Below are 7,008 nucleotides of genomic sequence, written 5' to 3' on the forward strand. Positions count from 1 at the left end.
ATATTTTCAGATTTCTAATTCATTTATGAATGTCAAATGCAAGCTCTATTGGCATTTATTTCATGTACATAGATGGATTTCAATCCTTTAGGTCAAGTATATTGATGCTAGAATCAAATACATCCAAGATTTGGGCCAAAGATACATGAAATGAATGGGAAAAGAATAATTTTAGCTTCAGCCTTGTTTTAAAACAGAAAATTCCAGCCCATAAACAAATTCAAAATGAGTGCATAAACTCAAGAAGAAGCACTTTTGATCATCTATGAACAATGTCCTGAAGAAAAGAGGTCATTTTCCTCTATTACAACCATAAAAACCCATGTTTGCTCATAAAAATAGATCAAAATAGTGGGCTGCCCTGTTTATGACTGGTTATTTCAGCCCATAATAGTCCATAAGCGTTCAATATCCTCACCCTTTGCTTGCCCCAAAGTCACTCAAGTACTTGGGCACAAGTCGGGCTTCATTGGACCAAGAATAAGGTAGAGAAGATGAGAGAAGCCGTGCTTAAGAGCAAGCTGAATACTCTTCTCTCAGATTTCCCCTCTTTATAGATAGTTTCAGCATGCATTCTTGTCAGACCAAAGAGGCAGAGAAGTGGAGCTCTCACCATGTTTTACATCTTCAGTAGTTGGGCCTGTTCATCTTCAGTTTGCATGCTCCACTTCATGCATCTCAACTCCAGCTTTCTTCCAGTCTTCCTCAGACAGTGCAGCCCGCATTTTGCACCGAAAAATGTGGGCTGCTCTCTGCTCTATCCCTGGTCACTTTTTGACCAGCCTAGGTCACTTGCTGGTCACCTAAGTCAGTTACTTTTGGTCCCTTGTGGACCTAGTGGACTTTTGTCAATTTTTGGCAACATTTTTGGGATTTGTCCATATTTTTGTACCTGAATTAATGTGATTTATCCAGTAGACTGTCAATTACTTCCAGATGTCCAAGTTATAGGTTCCCATAGACTTATTTTTCATAAATGTACATGGTATAACTGCAAATTATATGCTAAATACAAAAGAACTTGTATAACTAAGGTAGATATTGGATAATAATGCTTGAATTTTGTATGCAAATGTCTCATACAACTTCGAGTGAAACTCTTCTGTGTTTATAAGAATCCCATGATTTATAATCATGGACAGTAAACTCTTTGACAGCGGTTGTGCTTGCCTCTACATTTTAGTTCCATTGTCGGGACCAACGGATTCAAGCTTGAGTGCTTGCACACTTCAAATTGAGCATCAAAGTAAGGGTTTCATCCCTGAACCGGTGCTTGAAGTAGATAGGCAGGGAGTGAGGGAGTTTGAAGAGGAATTTGATCTCCTTAGCAAGTAAGTTTTTGGTTTTTTAGATTTGGAAAAGTAGTTTGGAGTTATGTAGGTATTTTCTTTAGGATTTGGATGCATCAGGATAGGAAAAAACAAGGAAAAAAGAGAAAATAAGCATTAGGGTTTATACTATCATAACAAGGCAAGAGGGTTTGATTTGTTTGTGGATTTTATATTTTGGAATTTATTTGCTATTCTAGGTATATACAATTCTTCTCCTTTATCCATAGCTTTGATCTGGAGATGTGTGCAATACATCGTGACTTGAATCTTGTGATTCGAGTGATTTATAGTTGTGTTGGCCAAAATTGTGCCGCGTTTAGCCTATCTGAGTGACGGCAATTCTAGGCTGAGTCCCAAAATCGGCCCTTGTCCCACCTATATTCTGCCATTCGGCCCACTACCACTCAGACACCCACTGCTCAGCCCGTCTAAATCGACCATTCGAACTAACTTAATATTCGGCCCTCGGTCTTACCGACTTGGCCCAACCCCACTTGGACCGGCCTAGTCAAATTCACCATTTGGACCAATTGCATTCAACCCTTTTCCCGTTCGGCTCTTTTCTCATTTGGCCCTCGGCCCAGTTGATTTGGCCCACTATCATTTGGCCATTCAACCCTCGAACAACCACATTTTGACTGGCGGAATTTGACATTCAAACTAGTTACATTTGGCCCTCTTCTCATTCGGCCCTCGACAATTCAGATGGGCCGAATCGGACATTCGGCCCCTCCAATTTGGACCTGTTGGGATAAATTTTAAATTTTTCAAATTTTCAACTTGTAAACCCTGAAACTAACCAGAGAGACCATATAGAGCCGAAGCCACATCATAGATCTATCATTGGGTTGAAATCTAGAGCAAATAGTTCAAAACTTGGCTACAAATAGTCCTTCAAATCGTGCATGGTATTTATCGTAACAACGCTGTGGGTCGGGGAGGACTTTCCCCCCTCTCTGAACCCTTGTAGAGAGGCTCTGCCACCTCTATACCTTTCCCAAGTAGACTGCAGAGAGAACTCGCGCTGCGACAGGTCCTGAAATTAGATCCTAGTAAAGTAATGGCTCTACACAAGCATATATTCTCACTTGCAAAGCGACAACCAAAATCCCATACCCGAACCAAGACAAACAAAGATCCTAGAACCTCAATGGTCCAATCTAGCGAACAAGGGCAAAAAGGTCACACCACAAAAACATGTATATGTTGTATTCGGAACTGTATCTAGTCAAAGTGGAATGCAACAACATCAAGCTGCAGTTGCGAGGATGACTAGACATAACAGTCCTAACAATAGATGCACCTTGAACGGAACTACACAGATGACCCAAGATATCAGTAGAGAATCCACATTTAGTTGTGCAGTCGGGGACTCAAAGGCATGTATTAGAAGGCTTGAATTTATAAGCCAAGACCCGAAAGATGAAGACATAGTACCGCTTGCTTATCTTAAGGTCAAATTCACTGCAAAAAAAAGCATAGTATTGATGCTCTCATTGATGAAGGAGCAAAAAGTAGGTCATAATTTCATGTACATTGTTGTCTCTTTTTGGTTGCTTCCCACAAGTGGGAGGAAAGGAATTCATTCCTTATTAGGTTGGCACTAGTTAGGAAACTTAAAGTGCCAAGACCATAATAGGAATTATAGTATCAATGTGCTTTCACACAAGTGCAAATGGTTGGTTGATGCACTCATGCAAATGAGTTAAGTTGGACATAGATGAGTACATGGAGTCAATTTTATGGACATGTGACCAAGCTTTATTGACTTGATTAACTCTTCATAAAGAAGAACTTTGGGAGGTTCATTGAGTGCTCACTAAAAGTGAGGGTCTTATGGTTTGCTTCATTTACTTGGAGGAACCCATGCTGAGGTGTCAACAAACATTGGTAGCTCCTTAGTTCACTCACCCAAAATGTATGTTTTCTCTCATCCCAACGTGTTTCTCTCTCCTCCTACATGTTTTTGGATACTTCATCTACCTATGTGCTAACACACAAGTCAATGGATCTACACATGGTGGGGCTCTTATATCATGTGGAAGGTAGGCTATCCTAAATCTTGCTCCTACCTTTCTAAAGTTAATAATGTTGTTGGTGGTAAATATAGCAATGCACATCCTTCTAGGTCACCAATCACAGTTGCCAATAATTATGGGTGGCCCAAATATCTTTGGCACACCATTTTGAAAAATGTGGCGGACACAAATAGGTATGCAAGGCCCATGTAAGATGTTCCATAGATGACCACCCAAAGTAATGTGAAGCTCAAAAGTCACATTTTTTTCAAGCAAATCGAGCATGCCAATCCAAAGGAATGTGAAGCTCAAATATTGCTTTCTTTGCAAGGCGATTGGTCCATCTCATAGATGAAGTGTAGAATTGGCCTTAACTAAAATGTATCTTAAACTATGTTCTAGCTTTTAAAGTTTGTTAGAAATGGATCACTTTTCAAGATTGCTATACTTTATCATGCCACTTAATGTTGTTTACACTTAATGTAGTCTATATACTTATGCAAGTATATAGACTCAAAATTATGGACATGTGCCTAGGTTTATCAACTTGAATTCCGCATAAGTAGGAACTCTCGCAGGTTAACTAAGTACTCACTGAAAGTCAGGGTATCAAGGTTTGCTTTGTTTTCTTGGAGGGACCCATTGTGTGGTGTCCAACAAACATTGGTAACTCCTTAATTCACTCACCCAAAATTTATGTTTTCTCTCATTCCACATGCCATTGGATACTTAATCGGCCTACTTTGCCAACACACAAATCAATGGACCTATGCATGGCAGGGCTCTTATATGATGTGGAAGCTAGGCTATTCTAAATCTTTCTCCCACCTTTCTAAGAATTTTGTTGCTGCACATCCTCCTAGATCATCAATCACGGTTGCAAAAAATTGTGGGTAATCCAAATATCTTTGGCACATCAATAACAATAATGTGGCATGCACAAATATATATACAAGACCCATATAAGATCTTCCACACATGACCATCCAAAGTAATGTGAAGCTCAAAAGTTGATTGAACATGCCATCCAAAGTAATGTAAAGCTCCTCAAATATTGCTTTCGTTGCAAGTTGATTGGTCTGTCTTATAGATGAGGTGTGTAATTGGACTTAACTAAAATGTAGTTTAAACAATGTTGTGGCATTATTTTCTTAGGGATGGCTAACCTTTCAAAGCTACATACTACGATTTTTCATGCATATCCTTAGATTCCTTTAGAGATGGTTAGCTTCTTTACACTTAATGTAGTTTCCATCCCACAAGACCACTATGTGCGCATGTGTGTGTGTGTGTGTGTGTGTGTAAGTTTGTGTTGTAAAGAAAATAGTTGTACATGTGTCATCAATGAAATGCATAGGTAATGTAAAACTATAGATGAAGAGATGATTAATCATAGATAATGCAATATTTTTACATACTAGATGAGTGGAAGCATAAGTAGACAAGTATATCAATAATGAAATAGAGATGCAAAAGTTCAATTAGATGAGTAACCCACAAATAGAGCCACAATTGATAAGTGTAGTTCCTTGGGTGACCAACAATATTTATAAAGTAGATGAGTAGAATTGTAAGTAGACAAGTAACCACTTCAAAGAAATCAAGAAAACCCAAAAGTCCACCAACCATCTTATCCCAAATGCCACATTTATCAAAATAGTCAAGGATATCTCAAATAGATTGTCTAGGGTTGCCACAATTGATGGACTCCATAAGAAGTGATAGCTTTTAACTATACTTTATTTATAGAAGGTTACAAAGGACTTCATCTTTGATATCATGAATGATACTTACATTGTTGCTGCCCATGTACACTGGTTCACATTGATGAATAAAAACTTCATTATGATGAGAGGCTTTTGACAAACCCACTATTGATTATAAAGCCTTTGAGATCCTCAATGTTTCCCTAGAGTTGAGAAAAGTGACAAAGACTATCATTGAAGATGTTAGTCACTTATCTCTCACACAAACTGCAGCTCAAAGAGGGATTGCCATGGAGGAGAAAATCAAAGAGAAGTTTGAAAGTGAGGATGTGATTGCAAGAGAAAGATTGATGCTCTTGGCCTAATTAACTATGAGAGGATGGAATATGTGTTTGGCCAAATGATTGTGAATGTTTCTTGAGATGCATATAAAGAGGATTACCTTAGTATATCTCTAAAAGACAAGAGTATGTTAGAGAAGAAAGATATTAAGCTAATAGATTTTGTTATTTATTGTTCCTTGAGGTGAGGTTTGTTGTTGGTTTTCTTAACTTTTTCAAAGTTTCTTGCACCTTCATTATCTTATTTTGGGCTTTGTTTCTATACAGGGGATACATTACTTCTCTCAATAATAAAAGTACTAAGAACATATTTAATGTTAATCCACTTCTCTCTATGGATAGTTTTTCAAAGTCTACTTCAAATATTGTATGATTTTTAAAAAATTTTGATAGTACCACACACACACACACATATCTTTTTTTCATATGTTGAAATGTAAATCACTTATACGTAGTTACTTTTGGTGAATTTTTTTCATATTTATTACTGATTAATGTTTTCTTTAGAGGAGTCATTGGAATCTAATCTACTTTGATATTCTTGCTCGAGAGGTCATCTTTATGAATTCTCTTTCACAAATGCATGGCATGGCAAAAATGTATCATCAATAGTCTTCTCTTGTTTTCTAGATTTGTTGTAGGTAGTCTTTAATGTTTCCTAACAAGTTTTCATTTCCAATGCTATTAGACTTATTACTATCCACTTGGATACCGATTTTGAAGATATTGCTGACTCTGAGAACCTTTCCAGAGGTCCCACTACAAAGTGATGTACACACTTGCAAATGGAGAGTTATCTCAAATGTTTGTGGGACTATAGATTCAAAGTTGTTGACTATAGATGGGGTGAATGTATGCCTTTTGTATTTCACTTTTAAGTTGTCAAAGACGAGCACAAGCTCAACCGCTAAGACCCACGGACCACTTATTGTTCAAGTGTTCCAAGCCGAGCACTAATGGCTATCTCTCACATAGCCAAGCACTTTTAAGTTGTCAAGGCGAGCACAAGCTCAACCGCCAAGACCCAAGGACCGCTTATTGTTCAAGTGTTCCAAGCCGAGCACTAATGGCTATCTCTCACATAACCGGCGCGCTATCCATCCCTATGAGTGTAGTGAGCTTATCTCCTTACCCGATCGAGTTTCCTCCTCTCCTGAGCACTCTAGTAGCTCCACGATCCAAGTGCAAGCTTCAAGCGAGCTCCATCCTCAAGCTCCACGCTCCAAGCTCCCTTGCCGCGAGCAAGAGAAGAGAAGAGAAGAGAAGAGAAGAGAAGAGAAGAAGAGAGGAGAAGATGGAGAGCTTCTCCACCACGGTCCCTCACCCTCACACACTCACTCCCTCACACTCTCACACTCCCTCTCTCAAACACAAGCTCAAGAAAGCAAGAACAAGAAGAAGAAGAAGAAGAAGAAGAAGAAGAAGAAGAAAATAGCTAATTTTGGCCGCACACAAGAATAATCTTCTCATTCACTTTTCAACTTTATATACAAAAACCCTAAATCCCTTTTGGGTGGTCATCCTCTTATCCCCTTTTTTACATGGTGGGTCGTGGCCTAGCCTCTTTTTCCCATTGTCTTCCTAGCTTCCTTCCAACCGCCCATCTACCTTT

Source organism: Lygodium microphyllum, chromosome 2, assembly GCF_053477565.2.
Source record: "Lygodium microphyllum isolate KBCC chromosome 2, Lygodium_microphyllum_v1.1.10, whole genome shotgun sequence".
Lineage (NCBI taxonomy): Eukaryota > Viridiplantae > Streptophyta > Polypodiopsida > Schizaeales > Lygodiaceae > Lygodium > Lygodium microphyllum.